The sequence below is a fragment of the Mus pahari genome, chromosome 11, assembly GCF_900095145.1.
Source record: "Mus pahari chromosome 11, PAHARI_EIJ_v1.1, whole genome shotgun sequence".
Lineage (NCBI taxonomy): Eukaryota > Metazoa > Chordata > Mammalia > Rodentia > Muridae > Mus > Mus pahari.
In genome coordinates this window covers 15,576,868-15,594,397 of record NC_034600.1, presented here as the reverse complement: position 1 = coordinate 15,594,397, position 17,530 = coordinate 15,576,868, and the positions used below count along the sequence as shown (strand labels likewise).

The 17,530-nt window shown below is 37.2% G+C and overlaps 1 long non-coding RNA gene across 1 annotated transcript in view; it reads left to right on the top strand.

Moving 5' to 3' along the window:
• Positions 1–13,731, top strand: part of LOC110329206 — a 47,175-nt gene extending 33,444 nt beyond the window's left edge. The window contains exon 2 of the long non-coding RNA XR_002380912.1: positions 13,325–13,731. This is a non-coding gene — a long non-coding RNA (uncharacterized LOC110329206). The remainder of the gene's footprint in view (positions 1–13,324) is intronic.
• The last annotated feature ends 3,799 nt before the right edge of the window (positions 13,732–17,530 follow it).

Sequence of the window (17,530 nt, the reverse complement as noted above, 5' to 3'; positions counted from 1 at the left end):
GACAGCTTTCATTGTGTCCCATAAGTTTAGATATGTTTTGACTTCATTTTCATTAAACTCTAAAAGTATTTAATTTCTTTCTTTCTTTCTTTCTTTCTTTCTTTCTTTCTTTCTTTCTTTCTTTCTTACTTTCTTTCTTTCTTTCTTTCTTGACCAAGTTAACATTGAGTAGAGTGTTATTCAGCTTCCATGTGTATTTGGCCTTTCTATTATTTATGTTGTTATTGAAGATTTGCCTTAGTTCATGGTGATCTGATAGAATGCATGGGATTATTTCAATATTTTTGTATCTGTTGAGGCCTGATTGGTGACTGATTATATGGTCAATTTTGGAGGAGGTAGCATGTGGGACTGAGAAGAAGGTATATCCTTTTGTTTTAGGATAAAATGTTCTATAAGTATCAGTTAAATCCATTTGTTTTATAACTTCTGTTAGTTTCAATGTGTCTCTGTTTAGTTTTTGTTTCCAGGATCTGTCCATTGATGAGAGTGGGGTGTTGAAGTCTCCCACTATCATTGCGTGTGGTGCACTGTGTGCTTTGAGCTTTACTAAAGTTTCTTTAACTAATGTGGCTGCCCTTGCACTGGAGCATAGATATTCAGAATTGAGAGTTCATCATGGTAGATTTTACCTTTGATTAGTATGAAGTGTCCCTCCTTATCTTTTTTGAGAACTTCAGGTTGAAAGTTGATTTTACTCTATATTAGAATGACTATTCCAGCTTTTTTCATTGGACCATTTGTTTGAAAAATTGTTTTCCAGCCTTTTACTCTGAGTTAGTGTCTGTCTTTGTCACTGAGGTGGGTTTCCTGTATGCAGCAAAATGTTCGGTCCTGTTTATGTAACCAGTCTGTTAGTCTATGTCTTTTTCTTGTGAATTTGAATCCATAAATATTAAGCAATATTAAGGAAAAGTCATTGTTGCTTCCTGTTATTTTTGTTGTTAGAGTTAGAATTTTGTTTATTTGGTTCTCTGCTTTTAGGTTTGTTGAAAGATTACAGTCTTTCTTTTTCTAGAGCGTAGTTTCCCTCCTTGTGTTGGACTCTTCCCTTTATTATCCTTTGAAGGGCTTGATTTGAGGAAATATACTGTGTAAATTGGGTTTTGTCATAGAATACCTTGGTTTCTCCATTTATGGTAATTGAGTGTTTTGCTGGTTATAGAAGCCTGGGCTGGCATTTTTGTTCTCTTAGGTCTGTATGACATCTGCCCAGGATCTTCTGGTTTTCATTGTCTCTGGGGAAATGTCAAGTGTAATTCTGATACATCTGACTTTATATATTTCTTGACTTTTTTCCCTTACTGCTTTTAATATTCTTTCCTTGATTTGTGCATTTGTTGCTTTGATTATTATGTGACAGGAGGAATTTCCTTTCTGGTCCATACTATTTGGAGTTCTGTAGACTTCTTGTATGCTCATGGGCATCTCTTTCTTTAGGTTAGGGGAATTTTCTTCTATAATTTTGTTGAAGATATTTATTAGCCCTTTAATTTGGAAATCTTCCTTCTTGTCTATACCTATTATACTTAGGTTTGGTCTTCTCATTGGTCCCTGATTTCCTGGATGTTTTGGGTTAGGATGTTTTTGCAGTTTTCATTTTCTTTGACTGTTGTGTCAATGTTTTCTATGGTATCTTCTGCACCTGATATTTTCTCTTCTATCTGTATTCTGTTGGTGATTCTTGCATCTATGGCTCCTGACTTCTTTCCTAGATTTTCTGTCTCCAGAGTTGTTTCCCTTTGAGATTTCTTCATTGTTTCTACTTTCATTTTTAGATACTGGATGGTTTTGTTCAATTCTTTTACATGTTTGGATGTGTTTTCCTGTAATTCTTTAAGGGATTTTTGTGTTTCCTCTTTATGAGCTTCTACCTGTTTACCTGTGTTCTCCTATATTTCCTTAAGGGAGTTATTTTTGTCCTTCTTATAGTCCTCCATCATCATCAGCAGCAGCAGCACCATGAGAAGTGACTTTAGATCCATATCTTGGTTTTCTCATGTGATGGTGTATCCAGGACTTGCTATGGTGTGAGAGTAGGGTTCTGATGATGCCAAGTAACTTGGTTTCTATTGCTTCTGTTCTTATGCTTGCCTCCTGACATCTGATTATTTCAAGTTCTCCCTGCCTTTGATATATCTGATTGGAGCCTGTCCTTCCTTTAATCCCAATTAAGTCAGAATTCCTCAGAGTCCAGCTTTCTTTGTGATCCTGTCATTCTGGAATCCTATAATGCTGAGATTCTCGGTGTGTCAGAGTTCTTGACAGTCAAGCTTCCTCTGAGACCCTGAGATCCTGGTGTGACCAAGCTCCTGGGATCCTGGGATATTGGGATCCCAAGATCCTGGGCTTGTTAGAGTGCCTGGAAGTTGTACCTCTTCTGGGGTCCATGGGGCTATCCACTGAGTTTGAAACCAAAGAAGACCAGAGCTGAATGGAACAAACTGGTGCCACTGGCCGGGTGGGGTTCCATGTCCCTGCTCCTGCTGGCCCTAGACACTTCCGTTTCTGTTGGTACAGATGTTGTGTTCCACTCACCAGTGACCCTAAGATCCTGGGCATGCTAGGGTGCCTGGGAGGTGTCCTCTGAAGACCATGGGACTGTCTGCCAAGTTCATGCTCAAGGTGACCTGGCATTGGCGCTGACCAGAAGGAACCCACAACACAGTTTTATCATAGGTGGAATTGAATATTTGACCCAGTTTCCTGGTTGGGCATTTTAATTCAATGATTCCTAGTAGTATTGTTTGTCCCAGTTTTTCCTTTTCTAGGTGGGTTTGAATTCTTTTCTTGAACTCTGATCTTGCTCCTTTATGGGGGATATTACAATGGTCTTCATTCTAGGCAAGCAAATACAATGACAGAGAAAAATCATGTAGCTGTATTTGACAGAAAAGTTCACTAAGTTAGTATTATGATATAATTTGTTTGGTTAAAAATACATTTGATTCTAGAATTTCTAGAATTTACGTGGCTCCTCTGTGACTGTTCTACTTGTCAAATATGGATCATGTGATTCAGTTAAGTGTAGCTTCTTGTCAATTTTCCCCAGGATCTCCATAAGACACATACACTTTTGTTCTTTAATAAGTCACAATTATAAAACTCCATTATAAATAAGTAGAGCACCTTAAATGATTTTCAAAGAATGTCACTATCAGTTGCAACATTAAGAGAATATATGTGAAAAATTAAGCATTTTAGTAATATGCTATTTGAAAATGCTGCAGAATCCTTAGGTTTCACCACATTTTCTAGAGGAAATGGCCAGGAACATAGTCTGTTTTAATGTTGACCTCTTGGACCCATAATCATCAAGGAAGGATTGAAGATCTTATACTAGTTGGAATGTGGTTTTAGTGAGACAGATTTTGTGTATTTTTTCTTCTTTATTAGAAAAACAAGCAGATAACTATAGTCAAATAACCTTAATGCCAAGAGAATTAAATAGGTTTTAATGATAATGTGTTTGATTTTTGCTCATTTTGAAAGGAGAAGAGTATAGCCTCCTGGCTGAAAGCAAGGGGGAATTTCTTTCTATCATCCTTGCATGAATCATGACATTTTAATAATAATAATTAATATCAAATTTTAAGATGGCTAATATTTACAGGGAGGTGGATCTGAAATTTCTGAGATATTGCTATACTCATTATTAATCATTTACATTCAACATATATCTTCTGAGTACCTAATATATACAAGTTAGATACTCAACTCTATGTTAGATATATAAAGATGAAATTTACCCAAGCAAAAGGCAAAAGAAAGTGTATAATAGAAGAGTTAATTACAAGCACACATTTAAGATGCCATGAGAAAAGCTACATTGGATATAGTCCCAGATATTTATGTAGTAGAAGAGACTAGAAGAACATTTTAGAGAAAGAGTAATTATTCCATGATACAAAAGTGTGAAGGTTGTAAGTCTTGAGTGAATGGGATAGATTCCTGAAAATATTTTAAGATAAACCACAACTGGTTTTTGGTTCTTAAAACCTTTAAAATTGAAGTAAATTCTTGTCAAGGTTCTTTTCTGTTCAGTCTTGTTCATTAAAAAGTTCAGTTTGTCATGACAGTGATAATTTTTACTGCATTTACTGTTTAATTACTTTAAAGATGAAGTCATTATCAGTTGCAACATTAAGATTATATATTTGAAAAATTAAGCATTTAATTTTTTAATTACTTTAGTTACCATTTACATACAGTTTTCACAGTATTCTTCCTTAATCTCTGGTGAGCCAGAGAAATGCCAGTAAAGAACTGAGGACTAAGTGGTAACAGATCAGTTACAGTCCCTGAAACAGACAATGGAAACCAGATCCAGTTGTACGATGTCTGAATACTGTAATAACATGCCATTATAAACCTTCCTGGAATTATTTAGCAAAACCTAACATTAAGGAGTCTAAACCTTGTGATCAAGACAGGAATATGGTGATATAGAGTGGAGGCCAGTGCTCTGTCTGTCTTTATTTACTTTTATTTTGGTGCTGATAATTAAACCCATATCTTTGTACATACTAGGCAAGTTCTCTGCTACTTCAACATAAGTTCTTTTGCAAATTATTGTACAGGAGAGTGATGATATCTTAAAGTGGAAGTTTATATCAGAAGAAATTGTTATGTGGTGTGAAATGGTTGCACACTTATAATCACAAAAATGATTATTCTTTAATTACTTATGGGAGTAATTTTACATATATGATCAAGAATCACCATACAGCACATAATCCACAGTAAGTGCTCCCATATATTCATGCATACAGACTTCTCTGAGACAAACTCTTAAGTAGTGAGGAAGAAAAAGGGAAGTAGAAGAGAGAAGAAAAGAAAATAAAGAAGGAAAAATAAAGGGAAGGAGGGATAAAAGGAGCAAGGGAAAGAGAGAGGAAGAAATTCTGCCTTCCCTGCCCCTCCTTTAAGATTGTGAAGAGTCTGTTAGTCTGCCGAGACAAAAATCTAAATAATGTTGTGATCAATGCTTATTTCGAGAGTGTTAGTAGCAGTAGAAATAGGGAAAAAAAATGAAGAATAACCATTCCAGTGGTAATCACACCTTGTATTAACATGTGACAACTTTTTCAATATGTAAACTTTTTAATCATGGAATACAGGATTAAGCCACACATCATCTGTAGCAAAACATGTTAAGACATCTGGAAAAATAACTTTACAAACATGTTTTAAAAATAGGTGAATTCTCAACTAATTTGGGTGAAGTTGAAAAACTAGTTGCAAACATTTCCTAATTGAGCAAAATACCTTTCCAAGTAATTCTTCACTATTATTATTATTATTATTATTATTATTACTACTACTACTACTACTATTAGTTTTGGGGGGATGTTGTTGGTTCATTTTTTGCTTTGCTTTGTTTTTTGTTTGTTTGTTTGACAAGGTTTCTCGGAGAAGCCATGGTCATCCTGGAATACCCTTTGTAGACCAGGCTGTCCTTGAACTCACCAAGTCCCTCATGTTTCTGCCTACCAAGTGATGGGATTGAAGCGATGTGCCACAACCACCCAGCTCCACAATTAGTATTCTTAAGAAAATGATTAGCTCATGGAGATGTTTCACTGTACTGCCTACTTTTTTGTTACCTTTACACAACCTAGAGTCATTCAGGAAAAGAGAAACTCAACTGAGAAAATTCCCCCATCAGATAACAAATGATTGATATGGAAGGACCCAGTCCAGTGTAGGCAGTGCCACTCCTAGGCAGGAGGTCCTGGATGCTATAAGAAAACAAGCTGAATAAGCCATGAGAGCATGCAAGTAAGCAGCACCTTTACATGGTCATGCCTTCAGTTCCTGCTTTGAGTGCCTACCATGACTTCTTTTGGTGATAGACTGTGACCTGAGATTGCTAAACTAAACTAAATCCTAACCTCCCCAAGTTGTTTATGGTCATATTGTTTGTCACACCAATAGAAACTCTAAGATGATCATTAATAGTTGTTTTACATAATGCAGAGATCATTTATAGGCTATGTTGTATTCTGTGGAACTCGAAGAGTTCTTGCGTTATTCTTGGATTACTCTTTGATACACAGTTTCCCAGTGTACATTTGGTGGTGGTTTTTGGTTGCTTGTTTTTTTAGGATAATGTCACCTGAAATCCTAATTTGATGACATTTGAGTTTGGGGCCTACAAGTTAACTAGATCATTGAGGTGTTGTTCTCAAAACAGAATTAGTAGTTTTGTAAGAAAACATCCCACTGGTACAATAGGGGCACATGTGAAGTGGAGTGATGGTCTGGTGTTAGGTTGGATTTGAAGCTTTCTTCATAGGAAGGAATCCATGCCTGAGATTTTAAACCCATTCAGAAATCAGAGAGACCATAGATCCTTGGTGATAATTGTACTGTTATTAAGTTAAACTTACATGACACCAAACTGTATTTTAAATATTTTTATTCAGACTCTGTAGATAATGCTATCCCCATGTTTAGTCAAAGAAGCTTGTCTTTGTAGCAAACCAGTAAAAAGTAAGAAACTCATGGCTGCTTAATGTAATGAGAATGAGTGACATTTGGGTGCTCAGCCCTAGGCAGGACATTTATGCAACTACCTATAGAGCTTAGGGAACACTGCACAAGGAGGACCATAAGAATGCAAAGGCTGGAAGATAGGGAGAAAGGTGCATAGTGGTACTATGGTGGTCTGAAGGAGTATGGCCCCATAGGCTCATATGTTTGAATGCCCAGTTTGTAGTTGGTAGAACTGTTTGGGAAGGATTAGGACATGCGGCTTTGCTGAGGGAAGTGTGTCACTGGGGATATGCTTTGGGGTTTCAAAAAGCCACACACCATTCCTCAGCGCTTTCCTCCTGTCTTTGGATACTGATGTAAGCTCTCGGTTACTGCTCCAGTGCCATGCCTGACTGCCTACTCTCATCCTCCTTACCATGATGGGCACGGACTCTAACACTGCAACTGGAAGTACCAATAAATATTTTCTTTTATAAGTTTCCTTAGTCGTGGTGTCTTAGTACAGCAATTGAAAACTACTTATTTCAGGGCAGTACATAGCCACTGTAAACAAAGTTTCAATGTAACAGCAGTGTACTTACATGAAACTGGACTTGCCAACTTCTGATAATGGACTAAGAAGGAACTCAGGGAGCCCTACCCCTTCTAGCTGAACTATTAGATACTGATGGACTCTAGGGTAGGGGCAATTAGTGTATTCAGTTGTGTATCCAACAGTGAGCCCTCCATACTCCAGTGAATAGTTCCAAACCTGTAATCATATAGATTTGGTCAAAATTAGAGGGTCATAAAACAAAACAACATAAGTTTGGAAAGAGACTTATAGAGGGAGAATGATGGGGACAAGGGAGAACAAAAGAGGGGTCAAGGACAGAATGCATTATATACATGTATGAAATTATCAGAGAACAACTTAATAAAATGGAGACATCTGTGCAAGAAGAGGGAGAATAGAAGGGATAGAGGAAGAAGGATAGAAGTGAGAGAGGAGGACGAATGGAAGAGGAGGAGGAACCGGAGGGATAGAACAGGAGGTGGAACAGGACAGATGGAAGAGCAGAAGGAACAAGAGGGATGGAAGAGGAAGAGGAGGAGGAATGGAAGACGAGAGGGAGGACAAAAAAGAGTAGTGGGGGTGGGGAGGAGAAAAAAGGCAATGACAGATCACTACTCTTTCACATTCCCACATCAAGGAAAAGCCATGAGGTGGTGAGGAAGAAAGTGACAGCATCTAAGCCAGGAAGAGTGCTCCCAGCAAAAAAACTAAATTATTTATCTCTTAAAATGCTTCTCTAGCTTCCAGAGGTGAGAAAACAAAATTTTGTTCAAGCCAACTAGACTATCATATATTCTAATGAAAGCTTGAACAGACTAATGGAGTGAAGACTTCCGTTTCTTTCTGGAAAGCACAGAAAGTTGTGCCTTTTATTTTTGTCTGCAATACCCAGCATTCTGGATTTACACAGCTCTATAAGACATGTTAAAACATTTCTTGGATTACTCTTCTGGAAGCCTGAAATGAGTTTGGGTTTCCTGTGACTACCTGGCAAATAATAAGCAACAGAAGGAAAGTCCACTTCATTTAAAAATTTCAACTTCCCCCGGAGAACACACGTTGCAATTAACTCCTCCCTGCATTAAGGTTTGTCATCACTGCCACCAACTCTGGGTTGAACACGTGTATAAACCTCTCTCTATCCCTCTCTCTCCTCACACTCTTCTTAACTCTGACCATGCATCTCACTCTCCTTTCGCTCTCTCTTTCTCTCCCTTTTTTTTTTTTTTTTTTTTTTTTTTTTTTTTTAGAAATTTTGTTATTATAACTGACACTGGCAGAAATTCCTATTTAAAATATGACAAAGTAAATCGAGCAATTATTATATTTTATTCCATTTAAAATTCTACACAGAAGGTAGCTGTTTTAACAGTATGGTGGTGATATAGACTAGATTTCCTATAGCACCTATAGCATGGTAAAGGCACAAGGAATGAAGCAATAGGGTCCTGTGTGTAATACCATGTGAAGGGAGCATTCTATAAGATCCATGAGCCATTATTCCAAATGCTTGTGCAAACATGTTTTCCTTCGTCTTCACCTTTCTTCATCTTATTTATGCCTAGCTCCAAAATATAGATTTGCTTTATTTTATGAGCTGATACCAACTGGACTAGTTTAGCTTCTTGAATAAGATAATAAAATAACTTGGTATTCTATTTTCCCACATTCTTCATGTTTTTTTTATATTTCTATAACCATAATTATGCAGATGGAAGAATATTCTCATCATTTACTTCTGAAACATTATTTTCATATCTAATACATTTAATAAACAAATTAGAATCATAATTATAGTTCTACAACATCACGCAACTTTGGGGGCCAGTAAATACTTGCAAATAAAACTATAGCTTTATTTGTTCCAAAGTTTCATTCTTGAAAGACTAACACTTTACCTACAGTAAATATTCAAGAATTATGCCACCATGGAAGAACATGGATGTAGAAAAGACTGCTCGAGATTGAGTCCTAACTCTGTGACCTTACTGCCTGTTGAGAGGGACACAGTGTCCTTCTGTAACACATTATGGCAAGGACACAGTGTCGTTCTGTGACCTGTGTTGATGGGGCTGCAGTGCCCTTCAGTGATTCATGCTCAGAGGAGAGTAGTGTCCTCTTTCCCCATGTGAATTCTGGGGATGGCACTCTGATTGGCAAGCTTGGCAGCAAGTGCCTTGACCCGATGAATGATCTCCCTGGCCCCCAAGAAGTGTGTTAATGCATGCATACATCCCATGTCAAGTGTTTGCTTATAGCCAGCTCTCTTTGCCACAGCATTAGAAATGCTTCCCATGTCATGGCAATAGCTGATGTTACTGCCAGCTCTCAGTGGCAACAATGGCTCTGTACCAGAGCCTCCAGTGTAAGGGATAGGGGTGAATGGTTTTAAATGAAGGCATGCTCATTTAAAGACTCTGGTCTGCTCTTACTGTGTGAAATCACAGGTTAGCAAAAGAGAATGCCGTATGTTCTTATGCCTGAACTTGTGACCTGGACACAAGTTTCAGCACCTGTGAAATGCCACCCTTCACCACCACCCCCAGTGCAATCCTAGAGTGTAGTTGCTCCTCAATGCTCCTTTGAAAAATGGACATTAAAGTGGATAAAAGGGGAACACTGAAAAGCTAGCACGAACTGAAGACCTTTAGAAAATCACTCTGACTCTCATCCAAGCATGTTCAGGGAGGAGACTGAGTTAGTGAATGCATTCTTTATCAGAGTGACTTCTCAGAAGACCCCTTGTTAAGACGAAGTCCTAGTGAGTAGAGAGTGATTTATGGCTGAGGTGGTGATTAAGCTGTAGGTTTATGCTTTTCTTTTCTCCTTTCACTAGAACCAGGCAAAATAACATGCCAATGATACCTGGTAGAGCAGGGCAAAGAACTCTGTGGTCAGAGTGTGAACTAATAGTTACTTGGGGTAGTACATTGTCTTTCTGAATTGTAGCATGCATTCACATATGTCAGTAACATTAACCTCTTTTTTTTTTTTTTTTTTTTTTTTTTTTTTTTTTGGTTTTTTGAGACAGGGTTTCTCTGTGTAGCCCTGGCTGTCCTGAAACTCACCTTGTAGACCATAAATAAAAGCCAAGCAAAGTCTGCATTTAGCTTCATATATTTGGGCATTACTATCATTTTTCAAGCATTTGAATTTCACTTTTAATTATGTGTACTTATGTGTATCTGTGTGGGGTTTTATGCAAGTGAGTACCATGCCCAGTGAAGCCAAAAGAGTTTGGACCCATAGACTAGGAGTTAAAGGTATTATAAGCATCATACCCTGTGAGGGTTTTGAGAACTGAAGTCCAGTCCTCTACAAAAGCAGTGCATATTTACTGTTCAGAGTTGAACTATCTCTCCTGCCCTGTTGTTTTTTAATTTTCATTCACAACAATCTGTTCCGTGTTTGAATAGCTAATAGCTCAAAGCTTTGGTTTTCTTAAAATTTCTGTTTATGCCAGAAGCACATAATTTGCATGTCTTCTGGGTGCTTAGGAGATGCTTGGTGAATACACAGCATAAAACAGTACTATGAAACAGAGAGAGTGGGGCTGCAATGCCTTCATGTTATCATCCATAGTATTGGTTTGTGTCTTCCCAGTGGCCTTCAGGTCCAAGCATTGAACTTAATGCTAAATGCAACAAGATTGATTCTAAAAAAAACATGAGTTGTGTAGGTTGATAAATCATTATTAGGAAATAATGTTGCACAAACACACACACACACACACACACACACACACACACAAAACCAAAGGCAGTGTTCTAGTCAAATATCTTAACTCCAGATTACTTTGGAATTCTAGGTTCTGTGATAAAGATAAACATCTATAAGTCATAGCCATTGGCTTCAGGAAGCTCACAGTCTAAGAAGAGCTGCTACTTTCTCTGCCAACTATGCCCAATCAAAAGCTGAATAATTACCTCTCAATTCCAACAGGACTTTTGTATAATCCCTAGAGCATTTTCCCTTTCTTACTTCATGTCCCAGTCACTGCATATCTTTACAGAATGCAGTATAATATTTTGCTGTTCTTATACGCCATGTGTTAATCAAGGCAGAGTCTTTTGGTTATCTGTTATTTCAAACATTTTTCATTTCTTTGTGATATGAGCATTAAAAACACTTCTGTTTTTTTTTAATAATTTGGTACAGTATTGTTAAAGAGCATCACCCATTGTATAATAAAAGGCTAAATTGCATCGCCTTATCTGGCTGGAGTTTATACCCATTCACCATTTCCCTCTGCATCATCCTTGCCTCTCCTCTGCCTTGCCTGGCAACCACAATGCACAAATCTACATCTATGCTCTCACTTTTAAATGGATTAAATCACATAACATTTATCTTCTAGATAGATTACTTTAAAGTCGTTCTGTCTTGGGGAATGGAAAATGAAGACAGCAAGGGAGTGGATTAAAATCTGTTACCTGTACACTGTGTGCCAATTACTATTTCAGATACTATGCATCCATTCTTTTAATTTAATACTAAAAAACAATACCTTGGGTTGGATTATGAAACATTGCCTTTTTGGATGAAACAAAACAGCATACTCTCCATTTTCAGAATGGTGAAATTACCTTGTTTGAGACCACATACCCAGTAAGTACTGGAGATGAGATTTCAGTTACTAACAAAGGCAGAAAGTATACTTAATTTGTTTAATTGCCAATCCTAAATAAATACTTTGAGTATCTTGCTTTTGAAAGGATTACTTTCTCTCTTCAAATTTGTTTCCTTGTGGCCATTGGACCTCAAACAATTCTAGTTGTAGATGCCTCCATTAAGGACAAGAACTGTACCCATTCCTCTTATGCAAATAGCAAGGAAAAGAACCAACAGTCACTTCTAAGGTTTTGAGTGTGTACTACCAAAAGCAGGAAAATTTACCTGACACTCATTTGGTTGTAAAAATGAGGTGTAGAATATCCAATAATCAAGATTCATTTATCCTTTTACTCGATAAATATTAGTGATTATCTCCAATACTCCCTGATTAGTCTTAATACTTTATTAAACAGCCTCAGATGATTCATGTTGCTAGTTACAGGTAGGAAGAAACCAAATTAATATGGCCTAACAAAAACATGAGTCAAAAGTATGCATATGGATAATCCAACATAGATAAGGAAGAGGGGTGAAAAGATGGCAAGTCTGCCTACTTTATTTTATATATTGGAATGTTGTTTTGAAAGAGGATCTTCTTCTAGTCAGTTGGCTATAATTTGCTATGTAGCCAAGGGCATACTTCTGCCTCAGATTACTGAGTACTAGCACTACAAGGATAAACCACCATACCTAAACAGTTTTGTGTGTGTGTGTGTGTGTGTGTGTGTGTCTGTGTGTGTGTGTGTCTGTGTGTGTGTGTGTTCTTGTAAATTATTTTGGTTTCTACTGGCCAGGAGCTATCACATGGTCACTCCTAGGACCAAGGATGTTTGCATTATAGTTTGGAATGTACATATGAATTCCCTACTTTTGAGTCAGCACTCACAGTATCTGCGTAAGTTCACAACACATAAAATCTCAGCAGGCAGAGGGGTGTTTGAATAATGGAGTCGTTGGCAACTGATACAAGCTCAGAGACAGATAACCAGTTTTCTTTAAGGGTATGGCTCCTAGTGGGTTGACCATGCTGAATGATAGTACTCATCCAAGAATAAATGGTATCACTAACTGTAATTGTCTGGTTTTTAAAATATGACCCGAAGTAGCATGTATAATAAAGTGATGGTGAATCTGGGAGGAATGTAAGAAGAAAGGAAGGATGACCAAAATGCATTGTATGAAATTCTAAAAGAATTAATAAAAATGAAAAAAGTAAAAGAAGAGAATGTTATCAAGGAAAAGAAAGAGGGCTTTTCAAGGATATCAAGAATTTTCAGTTTCTCATCTCTAGATAAAAGAAGCAAGTAATTGTGATTGGCTTTGAAGGACATTTTTAGCTAGTCTCCAGTGATGGGCATAGAAAACCACTAATTCTCCCAGGTCAGTGCCTAATGACACAAAGGGACATCTACTTCTATCATCTTTTGCCTGTGAGCCTGTATTCACTCTTCATTGCTCCAGGGCAAATATAATTAAAGTATCTATATGAATCTTCCATTCATTTTACCAGGTAGTCAATGCTCTTAACACAATGGCTGGGCTATAAGTAATTATAAGAATAAATAATTATTAAAATTTGAGTAAGTACAACTAGATTTAAGCCTTTTTGAATATTTTTGTAAATTGCTTTTAACTTTCCAAAAATGTTTATGCTAGGAATGTCCATCTGGACCTCTGAATGCCATCCTCTGAGAAGATGCCCATGACAGCAAGCACACTGGAGCGCAACACCATCCCGGGTGAAGATTTGTTGCAATTGAATGTGGATGTGCTGATCTCTGTGCTCCTAGATATGGAGCTGTTAATCTCTCCTCCGGAGCTGGATGCAGGCCCAGGCTGCCATGTAGCACTGAGTGATGCCATGCCAATTCCAGACAAGGTCTTTATTGCTGGAAATGTTGCATAATGACAGTTTTATTCATGTGAAAACGCAGAATACATTTCAACTGTATGAAATTGTTTATGTTCATCAGAAATGTTATTTGTCTTCACAAAGTCTGGTTTCAATGAACCAGCTATGTAATGGATATTAAATAAACATGGAATTTTACATGTTCATAATATTTGGTTTCTTGTTGTGATTTTGATGAACTATACTTTCAAGCATTGTCAGTTCATCCTTATTTACAAAGAAACGTTTACATGTAGCAGAGTGATGCAGTGACTGGCTTTATTTTAAATAAGTCAACTTTTCTGTTCAATGTTTAATGTGCAGCTGACTCAAAATGTTCTTTTAGGCCACATTTACATTGCTTTCTGAATAACATGTACTATATTATTTCTGACTTTATATCATGAGTCATACAACCCAAAGATATTCTGATTCTATTTTTATGTATTTTGCAAGATAAATAATGTATAAATCACTAATAAAACTAAAGAGCTCATATTAAAAGACTTATAAGACCCAATGAGAATGATCTACAGAAATTTATTCTCTTAAAGGAAGTGTTTCAAAATTATTTTATATAAAATTAACTTTGTTCTATGAAGTCTTGACAACAAATATAAAACAAAAAGTTGGAGTTCCTCTATCTTTTTGCATATTTAAGAAAAGTGAATGAATGAATACTTCCTAAACTGAATACTTTTATGTTTTATAATAGAAAAATATCAGATGGCTAGCAAACACTCTGCATGCACAGCTTTGTTTTGGTTGCTTCTTTAAGATAAAATTTCTCTTCACTCTATACATATTCTTTTTGTATTTTTAAATTGTTATAGTTTTATTTGTGGATTTATTTATGAAATGTTCTTGTTTGGCCATTCAGAGAAAGAAATGACATTTATTACTTTTTTTTTTTTTTTTTTTTTTTTTTTTTTTTTTTTTTTTTTTTTTTTTTTTTTGGTTTTTCGAGACAGGGTTTCTCTGTATAGCCCTGGCTGTCCTGGAACTCACTTTGTAGACCAGGCTGGCCTCGAACTCAGAAATCCGCCTGCCTCTGCCTCCCCAGTGCTGGGATTAAAGGCGTGCGCCACCACGCCCGGCTTTATTACTTTTTTGAAAGGTGATAATGAGTTAACTATGAGCTCATGTTCCTTTCTTCTTTTGCCTTCTCTTTAAAATGGGCACCTTTCCTACCAGCATTCATTTATTCTCATGAGATAAAAAAAAGTTAAGAGCAAGAAAATGAACAATCCAATCACTAAGCTTCATTTAGCCTTTAAAGAACTTTAAAACAACTACTCAGGTCACACATGACCAATTAACATCATTGAAGAAGAATGTGTGCCACATTTCTGTTGAGGGAAACACTGGAAGATTCGGAGGAGGAAAAAGATGACTGCCTATGTTTAAAGTGGGATTTCCATACTATGAAAGAATTGTCTCATGATTGGCTCCTTGTCTTTGGTTTGGAAGTTGGGGTGATGATAGACAGAAAGAAAGAGAAGAAGGCAACAGAGCAAGCTAAAAAGCTGAGAAAGAAGAAAGCAGGGGGAAACTTCTAGAACATTAATGACAGAATGTTGGTGTGTATGTGTGTGCACATGTGTGTATAACCACATTTCAAAGTATTCTAGCATCAGCTTGCACTAGTCGAAAGGATTTCATTTTAAATGCCTTTCAATGTTACTTCCTAGATTAGGTTACTTTGTGGGTGACTAGCCTCTCCCATTCCTAGGATTCTTTTCTTTTGACTAGTTTCATTTTCCAGTCAGTGACCTTTCCCTGACCTCAGCCTCACTCTGGGGTCACCTTGCTGGAGCCCTAGTATAAAACTGAATAGAAGGCTTGCCAGATTGTTGGCACTGGATAAGTGGTGCTGAGCACAATCACCCTTTTATGAGCGGGAGGGCAGCTTCCTCTCCTGAGGCTCAGAGCTCTGGGCTGCCTGATACCCCCTTTCATTTTGTTGTCCAGTAATTTTCCCTCTGGCCCGATTTGCAATCCAGTAGCCTTGCAGGATGATGACATGCGCCACTGATGCAAGAAGGAAATAGAGACTTTTGGCGGACATCAGCGAAACTTTTGGCCACATTCAAATCATGCATTCTATAGGAAAGTAGGTCAATTATTTGCCTCCAATTAATTAAAAACTCCAGTGCTTAGGCTTAACTTACTTATTTTAAATTTTTAATGTTGCTATGACATTACATTATATTCTTTTGAAAATCATTGCCTGAACACTTAACTATACCTGTACTGTAGTCTGTTCATAAAATGCCCTCGGAGGACCTTTTACTTCAACATAGAAGAAATACAACTGTGAATCTACCAGAGGGATGGACAATTTTGATAGCTGTGGTTGCTCCTTACTGAGGAAGCACTCTGTCTAATGGGTCATAAAGCTGAGATTCCAGGTCTGCAGTGTTGTAGTTTAGATTGCTGCAACAAAAAACTTTACACTAGGCAATGTACACATAACAGAAATTTGTTTCTCCTGGTTCTGGAGGCTAGGAAGTCCAAGACCAAGGGCTAGCAGATTTATGCCTGATGAGGGTCTCCTTTTCTGGTTCAGAGATAGTGTCATGTAGCTTGATGTTAATGGCTTGGCGAAAGGGTCCAACAAATTCCTCAGACTTCTTACAAGGTAATCAGCTTGATCCCTGTATTCTTTGTGCTCATGATTACCTCTTAAACACTCCACCTGTGTGCACCTCATTATTACATTAAGGGCTTGTTTTCAACATTTGAAGCCAGCCAAACACTGAGAGTACAGAAGATGGAAATCAGGCTATTACATGTGTTATTGAAATTCAAGTCTAGTGTCTTAACCTCTTATGAACAGAAACATAGTAAGACTGACAATCTGTAAGGCCACCACTGTACACTCCGTATTTGTTCCCACACTAAAGATGTTAATACAAAGGAAGAGTAGAAAAGAAGATGAGGTGTTCATAGGAGACAAAAAACAAATAACCCTTCATCTTGCTATCCCAACTTTGTCAGGTCTTGGAAAAATAGTACGTCAAATTATTCTCAAATGAATAGAGTCGTGTCCCATATTTGGGAATTTAATTAAGCCCAAGTAGGGGGAAGGTATGGAAGTTTTAAATACCATTTTGTTATGCAAAGCATTCATGAATATTTTCAGCAACATTAGGTAATTCTATATCAAATACACTTGTGATTCCTATTGGTCTGGTTGTGGCGCCGCCGAACACAACCATCAGTCAGTGTTAGCTCCACGCAGACACATTGTTCCCTGTGCATGCTAAAGCAATCAGACGAGTCTGCAAATGTTCTTCAAAGAATACATCTAGAATGTTACTTCGTTAAACATCTCCTTGGCATTCATTCTATTTTCCTCTTTGAATTGCTGCATTTAGTTTTGTAATGACCTTCTATGGCAAGAAGGTTTTATTAACTCTTTGATCTAGCTTTGGGATGAAAACAAAGGAAATATAAATGAGCACTTTGTGCACTGTCTTGTAGAGACTAGGAGAAAAAAAAGAAATATGTTTTCATCAAAAAGATTGGTTTGTGTAGAGACTTTCAGCTTTTCCCATTCTTCTCTCCCTTTGAGCAAAGTGCTTATCAGGGTCGTGCATGCATTTGTTATAGCATGTTCTGTGTAACAAAGTCTTTCTCTTCTCTGAGGGGCTGGGAGCTAAGGCTAGGGTCATGTAACTCTTTGTGAGTTTTTTTAAAGGCTATTATCTGTTCTTGTTTCCCTCCAAATCTGAGCACAATTCTTCAGAAATCTGTCACTGGATTTACAGGACAATGGAGGTGTGTTTCCAAGGACTCTCTGCTTGTGTGTGTCCATGTGAGTGGAGAAGGACAGAGCATCCCCGAGATACAATTTCTGAGAAAAAGAAAGTGGTTTTTGTATCAAAATTTTGCTATTTTACTTCATTATAACTGTGCCCATATATTCTGGAATATGTGGACTAGCACCTATCATTTATATTATGTTG